This window comes from Eubalaena glacialis, chromosome X, assembly GCF_028564815.1.
Source record: "Eubalaena glacialis isolate mEubGla1 chromosome X, mEubGla1.1.hap2.+ XY, whole genome shotgun sequence".
NCBI classification, from domain to species: Eukaryota; Metazoa; Chordata; class Mammalia; order Artiodactyla; family Balaenidae; genus Eubalaena; species Eubalaena glacialis.
In genome coordinates, this window is record NC_083736.1 from 16,367,208 (window position 1) to 16,386,515 (window position 19,308).

The 19,308-nt window shown below is 38.4% G+C and overlaps 1 protein-coding gene across 3 annotated transcripts in view; it reads right to left on the reverse strand.

The window, feature by feature from the left end:
• ADGRG2 (adhesion G protein-coupled receptor G2) overlaps positions 1 to 19,308 on the reverse strand; it is a 133,855-nt gene that overhangs the window by 109,293 nt on the left and 5,254 nt on the right. The gene's annotated exons all lie outside the window — the stretch shown is intronic.

A 19,308-nucleotide genomic window follows, 5' to 3' on the forward strand; every position in this document is an offset into this window, starting at 1 on the left:
GCTATATTTGCTCTATTCAGTTTGTCGAGTTAACTTCAGATTTGCTGAATGGAGTAAGTTAATGCAATTTGGGACAAAGGGAGATAATAATGTCAACCTGCGGACCTGGGTGTAATCACAACAAAATAAAGCATACTTTAGTTTTTCAAAACCACTTTCATTCACTTTGTTCTTCCCTTTTTCCCCCCTTGGCAAAATTAGGAATCAGTGCTTAATAAGCCTGTACCATTCCAAGACTATTCAGGTGGGTAAACCTTTGCCTCAATATCTGCAAAATACATTTGACAGTTCCAGGAGTGTTTTTCATTTCAAAATAATTACGTGTGTGTGTGTGTGTGTGTGTGTGTGTGTGTGTGTCTCACAGGAAAAGAAAAAGTCAAAATTCTTGAGATACTTAAAAATGACATTTTGATATAGGTAGCTGGTAAGGTAATAAATGAACATAGAAACACTCTTAGAAAAAAATTAAAGTAGAAAAACAACTGATGCTAAAACAATTCAAGTTATGAATAAAAAGCCTCAACACTGTATATGGATACAGATATGTAAGTTTATGCAGAGGTGGTTACTAATCCTAATTGCATTCAGAGAAGAAAATAACTGACAACCATGAAAATGAGTAGAAATATATCTGAAGCATTCTTTTAGGTATTGAAGGGGAGCACAATATGACACCCCAAAATGTCTCTTTGGCATAAGAATTATCTTGAGGCTGATTATTTTTAAGAAACAGCAAACGAAGGAGAAGCTCTGAAAACCAAGTAGAAGTTATCCTTTTGTAAGAGACATTTACATTTATCAGGGAAATCTCCACTTAAAGGGTATCTCCCTTTCTGTACCAGGAAGAGAAGGGTGACTCTAAATCTCTAGAAACTCTTGTCAATGGAGAAGGCATGGACTTAAATCTGCATAATAACCTTACCCTTGTTTACTGTATTTTTCCTGATAATTCCTATAACTGGCCTCCTCCACCACCGCACCCCAAGATCTCCTTTTGTCTTTAGCTGAAGATGGTGTTGAAGGTGGTGGGGCTTGGGCCATTTTGGGGAGTTACTCAGTTTTCGTGGGTCTCTCCTATGTATACAGGAGGTATATATGTTACTAAACTTGTTTGTTTTTCTCCTGTTAATCTGTCTTTTTATTACAGGGGTGTCTCAGCCAAGAACCTAGAAGGGTAGAGGGAATACAGCATTTACCGAGTAGTAATGCACACATGTGTTTATCAAAAGATATGTACAAGGGTGAGCCTCACAACATTATTCATAAAAGCCAAAAACTAGAAACAAACCAAAGGCCCATCAAGAGTAGAAAGGATAGGACTTCCCTGGTGGCACAGTGGTTAAGAATCCGCCTGCCAATGCAGGGGACACAGGTTCGAGCCCTGGTCCGGGAAGATCCCACATGCCACAAAGCAACTAAGCCCGTGCGCCACAACTACTGAGCCTGTGCTCTAGAGCCCGCGAGCCACAGCTACTGAGCCCGCGTGTCACAACTACTGAAGCCCGAGTGCCTAGAGCCCGTGCTCCACAACAAGAGAAGCCACCACAGTGAGAAGCCCGCGCACCGCAACAAAGAGTAGCCCCCGCTCACCGCAACCAGAGAAAGCCCGCACACAGCAATGAAGACCCGACGCAGCCAAAAATAAATAAATAAATAAATAAATTTATTGAAAACAAAAACAGTAGAAAGGATAAATTGTGGTACACTCATATAATGGAATACTATTCAGCAACTGCAACACACAACACAACAATACGGATGAATCTCCTGAACAATAATGAGCAGAAGAAGTCAGATATCCTGTGTGGTACTGAAACAGGAGGAAAGGGGGCAGGGCACAGCCTTTTAAAAGAATTGACATAGCCACAGGACATCACAAAAACTGGTTAGAACCAACTAGGTCCAAGATGGCAGAAGATTCTACTTCCAGTAGACCTTGAGCCTCAGTGTACGCTCATTGTAATGCATTAGCTAAATGACACACCCACAAGCACCATGACAGTTCTGAGGCCAACCATAAAAAGCCAAAAGTGGGTGGTGGCCCAATTCCTGGAAATCTCTGCCCCTTCCCTGAAATAGCTGGAATAATCCTCCCACTCATTAGCCTATGAAATTACCCAACCCATAAAAAATAACCACCCCATATTTTGGGGCCTCTCGCCTTCTGAGATGGCCCACACTGTCTGTGGAATGTGTTTCTCCCAAGGTCGTTCTCGCCTTTTGAGACGGACCACATTCTGTCTATGGAATGTGTATCTCTCTAAATAAATCCATTTCTTACCTATCACTTTGCCTCTCACTGAATTCTTTCTGCGATGAGACATAAAGAACCTCAGCTTCATAAGTCCTGAGACCAGGTGTGTGATCTCAATTAAAAGACTGTGGGTTCAAGTCCCAATCTGGGTTTTGGCTGGGTTCGAGTCCTGGTACATGGGTTCAAGCCCCCATCTGAGTTATGCAGTTTCAGTACCATATATACGAAATTCAAGGACAGGCAAAATCACTCTATGACATTAGAATCAGAATAGTAGTTACTTTTGGTGGGGGGTGGGGGTGGTGGTGACCAGAAGGAGACATGAAGGGGGCTTTTGGGAGCTGCTCATGTTCTGATTCTTGATCTGGGGGCTGGTGACAGGGGTGTGTGAAGTTCATGAAAATTCACTGAACTGTATATTTACAATGCATATAATGTGTACTTCAGCAAAAAGTTTAATTTAAAAAACATATGTATACACACTTAATCCACTTTCACAGAGGAGTCAAAAAGAGTAAGACTCTAAATATATCCATGAAGTGCTGCTTGCCACACTTGCCTAGTTTCACTAAAAATGGTTGCTAGAAAAAAAATGACTAATAATGATGCATAGGTGATAAATACCAGGAGAGTGAATAATGGTACACACCTCTTTACTCACATATGAACTATGAATACAATAAGCATTTAATCCAATTTTTAAAAATAAATCCTACTGGGTCAAGGGTAATGGTTTCTCCAAATACCCCGAAACATGTGATGCATTCTGTCAAAAAGTTAATTATCTGTAAAACAAAATCACTAGTTGAGCTCATTTGTACTGATTGTTCCTGGAAGCTTCAATACTATAATAGAATCCACTATAAGCGTTTACCAAAAAACCACAGCTAATCTTCTAATAATGTCTAAAAGGGAAACCACTTCAGCATACATCCTCCCAATCTTTCTCCTTCTTACCCCATATATTCAATTTGTAAATATCTGGAGGGTTTAGAAACTTTACATGTCTAAATCCCAGGGTAAACATGTCAAAGTTTTTTAAAAATCTGAGAACCGATCTTATAGTTAGGGCCAAGAAAGTCTCCCACTAAAAAATGTGACACTGGTGATCCCTGGAATTTTATCACTGGTTTTTTTTTTTTTAATTTTCTTGGTAAAATGTAATTCCCTTTTGTCTGGAAACTCTAATAATTAGGATCCTAACACATAAATATGAATTTGTTTATCAGATCACTGTTCTCACCAGAAGCTTCTAGACTTAGCCCCAGAAACACGAGTTTCTGGAGAAAGAGAACATTTACTGAGTGTCTTTCATGTGCTGGAGATCATGTTAGGCAGTTTAAATATATCATTCATTCATTCATTCATTGATCTAACTGAATACCTACTGTATACCAAATACTATTCTAGGCACCAGGGATAAAGTGTGGGCCCTGCTCACATTCTAACGTGGGGGGAGGAAGAGGAGAGGGGAACAATAAATGTACAAATAAATAAACAAGAAAGCTAATATAATGATAAGTGCAGTGTTAAGAATTACAGTAAGGTGAGAATGATGTAGTGAGTGACTTGGTGGCTCTTTTGGATTGAGGAATCAGAGGTGATACTTAAACTGAGATATGAATGATGAAAAGCCAGCCATAGAAAGATGGGGGGAGGGGCAGAGAGAACATTCCAGGGAGAACAGTTAGTATAAAAGACCAAGAGGAGCTTGATGTGCTGGAAGAATCAACAGGAGGAAGTGTGGTCTGAAACAGGGGAGAGCAGGGGTCAGAACATGGTAGAACACCATAATCCAGCAGGGGAGTGACATCATCCAGTTAATGCTTCTAAAAAGATGTTCCAGCCGCTGTGCACGAAGTGGATTATAGGAGGCCACTACAACCATCCAAGAAAGAGAGAGTGGCAGAGGGAAGAATGGTCGAGGAGTCAAGGTAGAGAGGTTGGAACACCTGGAATACACTCTGGAAGCCAAAGTGACAAGATTTGTTGATGGGTTGGATGTGGGGCAGGAAACTTGTAGGCTTGGAGCTTGAACAACTGGATGGATGGTGGTAACATACACTGAGATGGGTCTCATGGGGAGAGAATCAGGTTTGGTGTGGGAGGTGGTAGAGAATCAAGATTTTGCTTTGGAAATACTGAATTTGAGATGCCTATTAGAGATCCATGTGGATTAGTAAGTCTTTTTTTTGTTTCAAGATTTTTGAATTTTAATATTTAAAAAGAACAAAATGTTTAAAAACACGATTCTCCTGTGCTTTCTTCCACTTTTCATTTCTGTAACTCTCATTTCTGAGCCTTTTAATGTTTCAAGTTTCCCCGAAAACTTTCAACATTCTTAGAATTGGTCAATTTATCAACATTGTTTTCTAGTGTTTCTCAATGAAATTTCTGAGGCAGTATAAAGATCTCAAAGATATTTTTGAGACAATTCCCACTACACAATAAGATCAATTCTACATTTTAACCTAGCAATGGTAGTGCAGTGTGAATGCCATGCAAAGGAGGCTGGAGTTTACCTCTTTTTTAAAAAAAAAAAATTTATTCATTTATTTATTTTGCCACGCCGGGTCTTAGTTGCAGCATGAGAGATATATTAGGTGTGGCATGAAGGGTCTTTAGTTGCGACATGAGGGCTCTTTTAGTTGCAGCATGTGGGCCCTTAGTTGCAACATGCGGGATCTAGTTCCCTGACCAGGAATCGAACCCAGGCCCCTTGCATTGGGAGCATGGAGTCTTAACCACTGGACCATCAGGTAAGTCCCCTGAGGTTTACTTCTTAAAATCGGTGGGGACAAGTGAGTTCTGGAGACCTAATATACAGCATGGTGACTACAGTTAATACAGTTATTGCATACTTGAAGTTTGCTAAAAGGGTAGATCCTAAGTGTTCTCACCACACACGCACAAACACACACACAAAGGTAACTGTGAAGTGATGGATATGTTAGTTAGTTTGAGTGTGGTGATCATTTCACACTATATACATATATCAAAGCATCAAATTGTATACCTTAATTATATATGATTCCTATTTGTCAATTATACCTCAATAAAGCTTGGCAGGAGGGTAGGGAGTACATACAAGTCTTTTAAAAGAATGAATTAGTTCCTACTGTATAGCACAGGGAACTCTATTCAATATCCTGTGATAAACCATAATGGAAAAGAATATGAAAAAGAATATATATATATATGTATAACTGAGTCACTTTGCTGTACAGCAGATATTAAGACAACATTGTAAATCAACTATACTTCAATAAAATTTTTTTAAAAAGAATGAATTAATAAATCTTGTGGGGTGGGAAAGGTCATGGCTGCAGGTACTGGCATCTAGATGGAATGTAAAGCCATAGACTGGATGGGTCATAACAGGAGAGAACATGAAAAGAGAAAAGAATTGAGTCCCAGTGCCTAGGAGGGACACCAACCTTTGTAGGTTGAGCAGAGGAGGGGGGGGCAGAAATGCAGACTTAGAATAAGTTACCAGCAAGAGTAGAAAAACCAGGAGAGTGTAGGATAATGGAAGCCACAAGAAGAGTGTTCAAAGAAGGAGCAAATGACTGTGTCAAATGCTGCTGCAAAGTCAAGCACGATAAGTCAGAGAAGGGACAGCTGCTGAATTTGGCAACATGGAGTTCATCGAGGACTGCCAAGGAGAGCCTCACTCAGGAAAGGACCCTGATTAGACTAGACAAGGGAAGAACGTGGGGCAATAAAGTATGTGCAGCCTTTTAAGAGGTTCCTCTGAGAAGGGGTGACTAGAAATGTGAGGGCAACTGGAGGGGATGTGGAGCCAATGAAGATATTGTTGATACATATTAGAGCATGACTGTAAGCTGATGAGAATGATACAGAAAAGAGAGAGGAAGTTTGGCAAAGCAGGAAAGAAAGAGGGAAACAGAATTTCTGGGCATATACCCAGAGAAAATCATAATTCAAAAAGACACATGCACCCCAATGTTCACTGCAGCACTATTTACAATAGCCAGGTCATGGAAGCAACCTAAATGCCCATCGACAGACGAATGGATAAAGAAGTTGTGGTACATATATACAATGGAATATTACTCAGCCATAAAAAGAAATGAAATTGAGTCCTTTGTTGAGACGTGGATGGATCTAGAGACTGTCATACAGAGTGAAGTAAGTCAGAAAGAGAAAAACAAATATCGTATATTACCGCATGTATGTGGAACCTAGAAAAATGGTACAGATGAACCGGTTTGCAGGGCAGAAGTTGAGACACAGATGTAGAGAACAAACGTATGGACACCAAGGGGGGAAAACCGCGGTGGGGTGGGGATGGTGGTGTGCTGAATTGGGTGATTGGGATTGACATGTATACACTGATGTGTATAAAATTGATGACTGATAAGAACATGCAGTACAAAAAAACAAACAAACAAACAAAAAAAACAACTAATACTAAACTTTCTTTGGGTTATTTGTATGGAAATATGTTAATATAAATGTTTCAGACATTACATGAAATTTCTAAAAATCTTATATGTTCTGGTATAATGTTATAAGTCATAATTCTAGTTATTACTTTAAAATGTATATCTCAGAAATAACTAAATTTTCTTGTCAATTGCATTATTATGAACTTTCATCAAATCTTTAACCGTGGTCATTTTTAAGTCTTTTGTCATTTACAGACAGTTCTGGGTGTACTCTGATGCTTTTGCAAATATGTTCCCATAAAAGGGTTTCATCTTCAAGGAATTCATGGAAAAGACTCTGACAAGTACAGGTTTCTGGTAACTGACTGTACTGCTGAACTGAATGAATAAGCATTTTCAGAACTCTAATGGAAAACTGATGAATTCATAAAAGTGCTAACAAAAGATCAAGATAAAAAAAATTAATTACATGCGACTGAGTGAACTGATGAGGATGATTATAATTTTTGTGACGTTCTGTTTGAATAAAAAAAAAAAAAATCCCACAAGGACTCAGAGGCAAAAAATATACAAATCAATTTTCACTGCAAAGTAAAGGAGCTGTTACAGTGGAGGATTACTGGACTGAATGTCAATATTATGACATAGTATGAGTGTGTTTCGTGTTTGGTAATTGCAATCACTGTTGCTTTTGTTTTGCTCATCTATTTTACAATGCTTGGTGTCAGTTTATTTATCTCTTGTAAAAATAAAATACAGTGTGTGTGTGTGAAAAAAAAGAATAAATTCCATAGGGGTCAAATATTTAAATATAAAAATGAAAGCATAAAAGTGCTAGAAGAAACCAAAAGGCATTTTTTTTATGATATCAATGTGAGGAATGCCTTCTGAGACAAAAATCTCAATATTTACTAAAATTGTTTTGGATAAATAAAACTCTGCATGGCACAAGCCACTATTATAAAAGAAGCATAAACAAAAACAAAACAAAACAAAAAAACCACAAAGGGTATGGTGAGGGGCAGGTACAGATGCATAGTCACGGCATGAAGCAGTTCTTCTGTGATGATGGAATGGTTTGTGTCTTGACTGTGGTTACACAAACCTATACATGGGGTTAAATTGCATTGAATCACATACACACATGAATGCAGGTTAAAAAAATTAGTGAAAACTGAACCATTAACATTTTCGATATTGTACTATAGCTATGTAAGATGCCATCATTGGCGGAAACTGGCTGAACAGTACATAGGACACTGTACTATTTTTGCAACTTCCTGTGAGTCTATAATTATTCCAAAATAAAGAAGCTTTAAAAAATTAAAAAAAAAAAAAAAAGAATTAAGTCCTTCACAACTTGAGCACCAAAATAATTAAGTACAGAAATGAATTACAAACCATAGAAAAAACAGGAATTTATGAGTCCATACTAAATAATAATAAATACATGATTAAATAAATAAATGGTAGATAACCAACAAGCACCTGCTGTATAGCACAAGGAACTATACTCAATACTTTGTAATAACCTAGGGGGGAAAAGAATCTGAAGAGGAAAAAAAAAATATATATATATATGTATATATATATACACACACATATATATATATGACTGAATCACTGTGCTGTACATCTGAAACTTAAACATTGTAAATCAACTATACTTCAATAAAAATATAAAATTAAATTGATACAGACACTATGGAGAACAGTATGGAGGTTCCTTAAAAAACTAAAATTAGAATTACCATATGATCCAGCAATCCCACTACTGGCATATACCCAGAGAAAACCATAATTCAAAAAAGACACATGCACCCCAATGTTCATTGCAGCACTATTTACAATAGCCAGGTCATGGAAGCAACCTAAATGCCCATCGATAGATGAATGGATAAAGAAGATGTGGTACATATATACAATGGAATATTACTCTGCCATACAAAGGAACGAAATTGGGTCATTTGTAGAGACGTGGATGGATCTAGAGACTGTCATACAGAGTGAAGTAAGTCAGAAAGAGAAAAACAAATATCGTATATTAACGCATATATGTGGAACCTAGAAAAATGGTACAGATGAACCGGGTTGCAGGGCAGAAATAGAGACACAGATGGAGAGAACAAACGTATGGACACCAAGGGGGGGAAAGTGGCCGGGGGTGTGGGGATGGTGGTGTGATGAATTGGGTGCTTGGGACTGACATGTATACACTGATGTGTATAAAATTGATGACTAATAAGGACCTGCTGTATTAAAAAAAAAAAAAAGTTAACATGACATGTTCCTCGTCAAAAAAAAAAAAAAATTAAAAATTAAAAAATAAAATTGTGAAAAAATAAATAAATGGGGAGAAGGAGGGACTCTTGCTGAGGACCAACTGATAAATGTGGAGGGAATACCAGAGTTGGAAAATCATTAATTTCAACTACCATAGTAAAGATTGGATCAGACAAAAATCATCACTGGATGCTAAATGTAGAGGGAAATACTGATGAGGAGCAGGCTGCTTGTGTCTTCCCACAGATTGCTGGGTAGGAAGGTAAAACCCAATAACTACTCAGTGGAGAAATTAGACAACACCTTGACCAGGTGATCAACAGTAACACTCACTGCCAACGAGGAAGAGATGGGCATCTGGACATTGTGGGCCCCCAGATGTGATACCCTGAGAAGGACACAACATCACCTATGCAGTATTCTGGCCCCAAATGCATAACCTGTATCTAATCATGAGAAACATCAGACAAACCGAAAATGAGGAATGTTGTATTAAAAAAGGAGAGGGGGGCTTCTCTGGTGGCGCAGTGGTTGAGAGTCTGCCTGCCAATGCAGGGGACACGGGTTCGAGTCCTGGCCTGGGAAAATCCCACATGCCACGGAGCGACTGGGCCCGTGAGCCACAACGACTGAGCCTGCGCGTCTGGAGCCTGTGCTCCGCAAAAAGAGAGGCCGCGATAGTGAGAGGCCCGTGCACCGCGATGAAGAGTGGCCCCCGCTTGCCACAACTAGAGAAAGCCCTCGCACAGAAACGAAGACCCAACACAGCCAAAAACTATATATATAAATAAATAAATAAATAAACAAAAAGCATTTTAAAAAAGGAGAGGGAAGTGGTCTGTTTTCATCCTAAACACTAAAGGGGAGCAGAATATGACACCCCAAAATATGCCTCTTTGGCATATTGATTATTTTAGGCTGATTATTTTTAAGAAACAGCAGATACAGGAGAAGCTCTGAAAACCCAGTAGAAGTTACCCTTTTGTAAGAGACATTTAAATTTACAATGGAAATCTTCCTTGCTATTATATAACAGAGAGAAGGATGACTCTAAATCTCTAGAAACTCTTTACCAATGCGCATAACAACCTGACCCTTACAACCTGACCCTTGTTTACTGTGCTTTGCCTGGTACTCTACAACTGGCCTCCCCCAAGCCAACATCTTTTATCTTTAGCTGGAGATGGTATTTAAGGTGGTGGCTTGGGCCATTTCAGAGAGTTACTCAGTATCTCCCATGTATCCATGTTATTAAACTGTTTGTTTTTCTCCAATTAATGTCTTTTTATTACAGGGAGGTCTCAGCCAAGAACCTAAAAGGATACAGGAAAAATGATTTTTCCTCCTCCACAAAGCCAATGTCATAAAAGACAGAGAAAGGCTGTGGAAATGTTACAGACTAAAAGAGGCTAAGAAACATGATAACTAAATGCCTGAACAACCCTAGACCAGACTCCGAACTAGGAGAAAAAAATGCTGTATAGGATGTTATTGGGTTTATTTTCAAAATTGGAATACAAATGGCAGATTAGAAACAATACTGTACCAATATTAAATTTACTGAAGTTGACAACAGTACTGTAATTATGTAAGAGAATATTCTTATTCTTAGAAAATCCATACTGAAGTACTTAGGAGTAAAGGCCATGATGCATGTAACTTACCCTCAAATGGTTCAGGAAAAAAATTGTGTGTGTGAGCAAGAGTGCAAAGGATGAAGCAAATGGGGTCAAATGTTAACAACAGATGAATCTGGTTAAAGGATATATGGATGTTCTCTGTAATATTTTTATTTTTGCAACTTATTTGTAAAGTTTGAAATTCTTTCCAAAACAAGAAGTTTTTTAAAAAAATGAAAAAAAAGAAAAAAAGAACATGTCTTTGAGAAGGCAAGGAGGATGAGAAGTCCAGAGCCCAGCAAAGAAGCCTGTCTTTGACACACTGGGGATGTTTCAGTCAGTTTCACAGTAACAGTGGGGTGTTTGAGTCACAGTAATAGTGGGGAGCACCAGTATTTGCACAAATGTGGGCATGTTGGGAGTCCGGGTGGTGAGAATATGAGGAGGTTCCTGTCTAATGAGCCAGAGTCAGCAACTGAAGTAGGAGGACAGAGGAAATAAAAGAAGGTGTAAAATAGCTGTTTTGGAAAATAGAAAGACAAACACACTACGCAAGTGTGCTAGGATTGCCGGGCAATGCTGAAGGTCCATTTGCGATTTATTAAGGTCAGGACCTGGACCTAGACATCGGCATTCATTCTAAAAACTCCCCAAGTCATTTGAATAGGCAGCCAGCTTGCAGAACTACTGTGCTAAGGCAGGGCTTCTCAACCTCAGCATGATGGATATTTGGGCCAGATAATTATTTGTTGAGGAGTAAGGGAGGTGGGGAGGTGTTTCCTGTGCATTACAGGATATTTAGCAATGTCCCTTGCCTCTGCCCACTAGATGCCAGTAGCACCCCTACCCCTGCCAGTCATGACAACCAAAAATGTCCAGACATTGCCAAGTGTCCCCAGGGGGGCAAAATCATCCCTAGTTGAGAACCACTTATGCTAAGGAAACGAAAGAAACCAAGTCCCCCTAAAACCAAATTCCCTTAGTGAGTTTATGATTAATCTCTCTATCCAAAACTTTATTCCCTTTCTTATCCCTTTTGACCTCAATCCTGTGCTAACTGAACACTAATCAACCAGAGTTAGATGACTACAACTGCTGTCATTAATAACATCATTAATGTACGAAAATTGCTATTACAGACATCACCATTAATGTACAAACTCAGGTTGTTTCTGCAGGGTAAGCTGAGGTAACAGGCCCCCGAGCCATGGACCACCCGGCAAGAAAATCATAAACCAGAGACATCCTGACTTCCAAAACTATGATTAAGAAATTCCACAGAAATGTCACAAGACGATGATTAATCCCATCCTCTTTGTTCTTCCTCCTTTAAAAAAACACCTAACTCAAAGATCAAGTGGGGGCAGGTTTGAGGTTTGTCTCCCCTTCCCTTGCTTGGTGTCCTGCAATAAATCCTTACTTTGCTGCGAACACTCGATGTCAGGGTTTCTGTGCCACGTACACAAGAGCACCTTGCTCGATTACAATTTGGCAACCATGAAGGGACCTCTCAGGTTCCTCTGAGGTTATTGCCCGTGGTCTGCTGGCCCTCTGCCAGTGCGAGGCTTTCCCTTTGTGGATCCAGTAGCTGCCCAGACCCCTTTGACCTGGGGATCCAGCTGGGGAATTCCCTTGTCAACCGAGTGTTAGCAACCCTGGGCAATATTCTAGGCTTGCAGTAAAGGAACGGCTTTTGGATTGGAAGACATCTATTGGTAAGCAACCAGCATGATGGTGCAGGATGAAAACTTTTATCCTTGTATACTGGTGCCCTCCTAGGTCCATTGCTGGGTATTGAGGAAAGGGTTGGGTTTGATCACAGTAAGAGCCAAAGGGTGCTTTTGCAATTGGTTTGGCTTTAAACCTTTTGGAATTGGTTTGGTTTCTGTCTTGTGTGTGTGTGTGTGTGTGTGTGTTGGGGGGGGGCGGTATTTCTGTTAAAGAAGGTGCACTATTTTAATTAGCAGACATGGGAAACAAAAGTTCAGCTCCTAAAAATAGTCCTTTAGGATGCATCCTACAAAACTGGACTCCTTTTAGTTATGGTTCCATGACTAAAGCCAAAATGATATTCTTTTGTAACACTGCATGGCCACAGTATTCTTTAGACTCTCAAGAAAAATGCCCAAGACGGGGCTCATTTATTTGACAGTGCAAAACTGGTTTTGCTGGCTTGGCAAAACATCTTTTCAGAATTCTGACTCTAAGGGAACAAGTCCTTCTAGGAGGAACTTGGCTTTTCTTTCCCTGTACCTTGAGATGTAAATGTTTGACCAGGGCTCTTAGGAACTCCTGTCTTTTCTAGACCATCTCCAATTCCTGAGACTGAGGGGGGAAAAGGGAAAAGAGGCCTTTTAAACTTAACTTGTTCCAACTGTTATTTATAAACTAGCGACTTTTTCATTGTAATACCTGATTCATGACTAAATTTTAAAATGAAGCTATGATATCTCTGTCTGTCTGGATGCATGTATGTCATTGTGTGCATTATAAATACGTGTCTTTACCTTTGGGTGGTAATATCAAATTAATTTGTAAATGAGCTCTATTTAAGTAACTTAAACTCTATTTAATTAACTTAAAGGAAATTAACTTAAGGAAATTAAGCACTTATATAGATTCTCAGAAATATAAAAGAAACTAGCCCAAATGAACTTCAGGTTCACGTGACCTGGGAGATATTTAGTATTAAATTAATATCTGGATTTAAGTTAGTTTAAGCTTGTTAGTTTAATTAATAGAGACATGTCTTTTGAATCATCAATATTAAGTATAATACTTTTATCATACCTAGGTTTACTGAAAGCCAAATAAGTTCAAATTACTTCTCCTGCAAAATGTATCAACAAGAAAAACAGTTTGGGATGATTGGCTGACTTGGTCTTATGTCTCATAATGTTTTCATGGGTAATTTAAACATAGTTGTTGAGAACAAGTGAATAAAATAGAGGTAAATGAGATAAAAGTTTTTTGCTGAACTCTTTAGGAATAATTATGTTTTAGGAATGTCGAGTCAAAAATGGTCTCTCCAGATTTTTGGTAACTTGAAGCTTTAGAGTTTTGCTAAATTAAGCTAAATGACAGAAGTTTATTGGATATATAGGTCATTCTCAAATAATTGCTAAACAACTCAAAGTTGACCTATTTTTATCTTCTTAAGAGAGAAAAACTAAAGATGTTTGGGTTTATTAGACACACGTCTTGTACCACATTGAGGAAAGAAATTAAGCTATGAGAAAATGTATGCTTCTAGAAGTTATAGAATATGTTCACAATTGCTTGTTTCTTGGTTTTCACTAGAGATGAAGGTTTTTAAGGGTTAAAAATTTTAATAGGGGCTTCCCTGGTGGCTCAGTGGTTAAGAATCCACCTGCCAATGCAGGGGACACGGGTTCGAGCCCTGGCCAGGGAAGATCCCACATGCCGTGGAGCAACTAAGCCCGTGCACCACAACTACTGAGCCTGTGCTCTAGAGCCCGCGAGCCACAACTACTGAAGCCCACGCGCCTAGAGCCTGTGCTCCACAACAAGAGAAGCCACCACAACGAGAAGCCCGCGCACCGCAACAAAGAGTAGCCCCCGCTCGCCACAACTAGAGAAAAGCCCGTGCGCAGCAACGAAGACCCAAAGCAGCCAAAAATAAAATAAATAAATTTATAAGAAAAAAAGTTCACAATGAATAAAAATCAAAATTAAAAAAATTTTTTTTAATATATATGTAATTAGAGCTACTAGAAATAATAAGGGAAATTTTTCAGTATGCAAGGAAAGTAGGATGTGTGTTTTCAGTAAAGGAAGGTATGAGGAATAGAAATACATTTTGCTAAGGGAAAAAAGTGGTAATTTTGTCCTAGAGCTAATTGTTTCTGGATGAGAAAGAAAATAAGGGACAAATTAATATGGATACAGAAAGTTGTGGAAGGTTTGTAAAAAAGGAACCCTGAGAAAAGTGTTTTGTGCGTGGTCAGGGTTGGCTAAGATTAGATTGAATTTAATTAAGTAAATTGATTTTGTTATTAAAAGTAAGCTGGTACAAGACTGGAGTTTGGTTTTCCCTCTGTTAAGAAAACAAAGTTTTTTGGACTACTGAGCTGCTTTTGATATCAGATTGTACATTTTCTTTACCTTTTAAGTAATTTGTTGTTACATTCTGTATTTGCTTTTGAAATCTTTTATTGTCACTTTGGTTAAGTGAACAAGTATTATTTCCCAGTGACCTATGTGTTTGACCAAGTGTTTTGAAACTTTTCAATATTTTTGACAAACTTCCCAAAGATCAAATTCTAATTAAAGTCCGTTGACCTCTAGCTAACTTTGAGTTTTCCAAAGAGCCCCTAAGGCATATCAAAGAGAAATATTAAACTAATTAGGCTTGCTTGGTATGTTAAATTACATAGGAAGCATTGTCAAATGAGGGATAAAACTTAAGTTATATTGTATGGGTAAATGTTATTAATATAGATATACTAGAAATTATATGGAATTCCTAAAATTTGAATACATCCTAGTAAAATGGTATCAGTCATAATTCTAGTTATCATCTTAAATGTTGTATGTCACAGCAGTAATCAAGTTTCTTTGTCAATGGCATTGTAATCATGTGTTTAACCACGCCTTTTTAAGTTTTTTTTGTCATTCATAGACAGTTATTGTTTTACTCTGATCCTTTTGCAAAAATGTTTCATCTTCAAGATTCATAGAAAGGACTTTTTGACAAGTACAGGTTTCTAGTAACTTTCAGACCATACTGCTGAACAAGGTAAGAAATTTAAAGAATCCTAACGGAAAACCTGATGGCTTCATAAAACTGGATTCGTTACAAAAAGGATTCGTTACATTGGACTGAGTGAACTGGTGAATATGATTATAATTTGCACGGTTTTTGTCTGAAATATTACTGGCTTTTAATCTGTGTTTTCCAGATATAAGGAAACCTTTCCCCTCAGGGTAATTATGGCTTACAGCAACTTGGTAAACTATACCTTTGTAAGCAGAATCGAAATATTTATATTTTCTCTCTACCAAATCCCTCCAGAAATTGGAAACTCTTAGGTTCCCAGAAGCCTTATCAGGTGAATAAGGAAGGTCACCTCCTGACATGTACAAGAATCTCAAGATGCTTGGTGGACCTCAAGAAGAGAGGAATTCACCCAAATCTATACATATCACAGGTGGAATCTGGCTAGCCCTTGCCATGGATTTCCCAGCCTGGAGAGGCCTTTTAAAAGTTCGACCTGAGATTCCTTATGAAAAGTTCCAGCACAGCCAATTTAAAAGAGCCTATTTGGTCAATTAACCAGACTTATTCTGCAAACAAATCAGTCTTAATTTGGTTATATTTGGTAGAAATAAGGGTAATTTTAGAGAGAAAAAGATTGTTGCAGTGAGTGTTAAATTCTAGGTTTGTAAATTGAGGTCTGTATTTACTGTTTAAGACTCACTTCCCAGATAGCTCCTTGTTGTTACGTTATATTATTGGAAAGTTTAATTGAATTATTAAAAGAACACTCGAAGTTTGTTTCTGAAGCTTATCACAGCAATCTATCTTTGGATGAAGATCAGATGCCCCGTGACCTGCAACCAGGAGATTATGCATACTGGAAAAGGCATCATTTAAAGGACTGTCTCCAACCTAGATAAAAGGACCCTTATCAGGTACTATTAACTAGCTCATATGCAGAGAAACTGAAGGGAATTGACTCTTCAATTCATATTTCCCACTTAAGAAGGGCCTTTGCATTGGACTGATATATAGAAAGGCCTGCTGACCCCCAAATGATACCCATACCAGGACAAGAAGAAGACAACAGCAGTGGTAGGCAGATGACCCAAGAATCTGGATCAGGCTTGTAAGATCCATCCTACTAATTCAACTGAACTGTTTACCAAATGTTGGTCTCCTTATCAACACTGAAAGTTATTGTTTTACTTCTAACCATAACATTACATGTTTATAAAGATCAGGAATTGTGTATGCTCCTTGTTCCTATGAGCACTGTGGTTGAGAACACAGGCTCTAGGTCCATCCACGTTGCTGCAAATGGCAGAGTTTTATTCTTTTTCATGGCTGAGTAATATTCCTGTGCGTGTGTGTGTGTGTGTGTGTGTGTGTGCGCGTGTGCATACACACACACCACTTCTTTATCTATTCATCTGTTGATGGACAGTGAAATAAGTCAGACAGAGAAAGACAAATACGGTATGATATCACTTATATGTGGAATCTAAAAAATAATACAAATGAATGTATATAGCAAAAGAGAAAAGACTCACAGATATAGAAAACAAACTAGTGGTTACAACTGGGGAGAGGGAAGAGGGAGGGGCAAGCTAGGGGTATGGGATTAAAAGATACAAACTACTACGTATAAAATAGATAAGCAACAAGGATGTAGTGTATAGCACAGGGAATTACAGCCATTACCTTGTAATAACTTTTAATGGAGCATAATCTGTAAAAATACTGAATCACTATGTTATATACCTGAAACTAATATGATATTGTAAATCAGCTATACTTCAATAAAAAAACAAAAACAAAACACAGGCTCTGAAATCAGATGGTCTGTGTTCAAACCCTGGATCTACTGCTTACCATTTGTATGACCTTGGACAAAGTATTTAACCTCTCCGTGCTTCAGTTTCCTCCTCTGTAAAATGATAATAATAGTACCTGCCCCAAGAGGATGGGAGGGTTAAATGAGTTAATATACGTAAATTGAGCACTGCCTGCCCAATAAATATTAGCTGTTAGTTATCATTATTATTATCAAAGTCAGAAATGTAGTGGATACCAGATGTCTGTTGATTAATGACTTACATTAAAATATACTCTAAAAATAAATAAACTAAAAATAAAAATAAAATATACTCTATGCTTAACCTAAAGAAATTTCCACACCAAAACTGAATTTGAATTTCTCTTAGGATTAGTGCCTGATTTCTTCTAGATTCTAGGTGCACTCATTCATCCATTCAACAAATATTTATTGAGCACCTACTATGTCCCACTGTTCTAGGTCCTGAAAATACAACTGTGAGCAAGATACACAAAGTCCCTGCCCTCCTGTATTCTAGCAGGGAAAAAAAGGACACGGAATCAGTGAACGAATAACTAAATAATATAATTGCAGATAATAGTGTTACAAGAAAACAAAAGTGGGATGAGGGGGTGGACACTTATAGTGGTAGGTGAGGAATGCTGATTTAGAATGAGGGTTAGAGAAGACCCAAATGAAACAGAGGGACAAGTTATGTGATTATCTGGTGAAATGGTGCTCCAGGCAGGTAGCACCGCAAATACTAAAGCTGGGAAGCAGGAAAATGCTTGGCTTGGGTGATGAATAGCAAGAAGGCTGGTATATCTGGAGAAGTGTGGGAAGAATGAGATAAAAGTCATATAGGGCCTCAGAGGCTACAGGGAGCAGCTGGGGGTTTAGTGTAAATGTGGTAGAGGCTGTTAGAGGTTTTGAGCAGTGGATTTACAAGACTGCCTTTACTGGCAATTCTCTGGGGTCAAGAGTGGGTGCTGGGAGACTGGGTTAGAGGCTATATCTTAATTCAAGAGAAAAATCTGGGTAGCTACCACTATCTCAGGGTATTAAAAATGAACTCACTTTGTATCATAACAGGATCTGATATAAAATGAATCTGTCCTGGACACAGTTCAGCAGTTTGGGGGCTTAGAACCTAAATCAACAGTTTTATAAAACAGGGTTATATGAAAGAGTGTCAAATCAATGCAGAGGGTCATGATCATCATTTTTAAATGAAGTAGAACAGATGGAAGAGAACTGAAAATTTCAGAACACACTGCACAGAGGAAAAATGCATAATACTTCGTGAGATTCTGTTTCAATTATATACAGGTATGTTCATACTGGGTTGAGATCTATACTTTTCACTGTGAATGGTGGGCAGGAAAGTTTGAAAAACACTACAAAAAGCTATCTTATTTATACATAAGATATTTATTTATATATAAACTGTACCTTTATGCTCTCCCTTCCTCGCTGTACCTGGCATCCCCCCCAAATGAGAACATTATAAAAAAAGCTCCAAAGGTAGTTTCTTCCTAGTCTAAATAAAATGAATTGACTTCTGCTACACTATCTTCTTCTCCAGGGAAGAAGATCAAAATATGACCTCCCAAAGCTGGGAAGACTGACTCACCTCTAAACTGTTAGGCTTTCAATGAAAAAAAAAAAAAAAATACCAAGCAGAACAAGAAATTTTAAAATTAAATTTTAGAACATTTCAAAGCTAAAAATGGAAAGAAAACCTCCTGAAGGTACTAATAAGGGTAACTGCCAGAACTCCACAGCAAGCAGAATACCTAGTGGTAAGCTATGAGAAGCGTTCCCACCTGAGTCAGATACTACTCCTCAACGCTGCTCTACAGGGCAGCCTAGCCACTAAGGAGACCAGACAAACGGAGGAAAAAATATTGGGGGCGGGGAGGGACCCCTATACCATTGCCATTTGCAGCCCCTTTGATTGTCGACCTTGAAAATTCAAGAAAACTGACTGAAAAACTATGAGAACTAATGAAAGTTCAGTAACATGGCTTGAATATGCTAGACCTACAAAAAAATTAAAAAGCCTGTCTATACAATAGTATAGTCACAACAAAATAAAATGGGGGGGCTTCCCTGGTGGCGCAGTGGTTAAGAATCCACCTGCCAATGCAGGGGACACGGGTTCGAGTCCTGGGCCGGGAAGATTCCACGTGCCGCGGAGC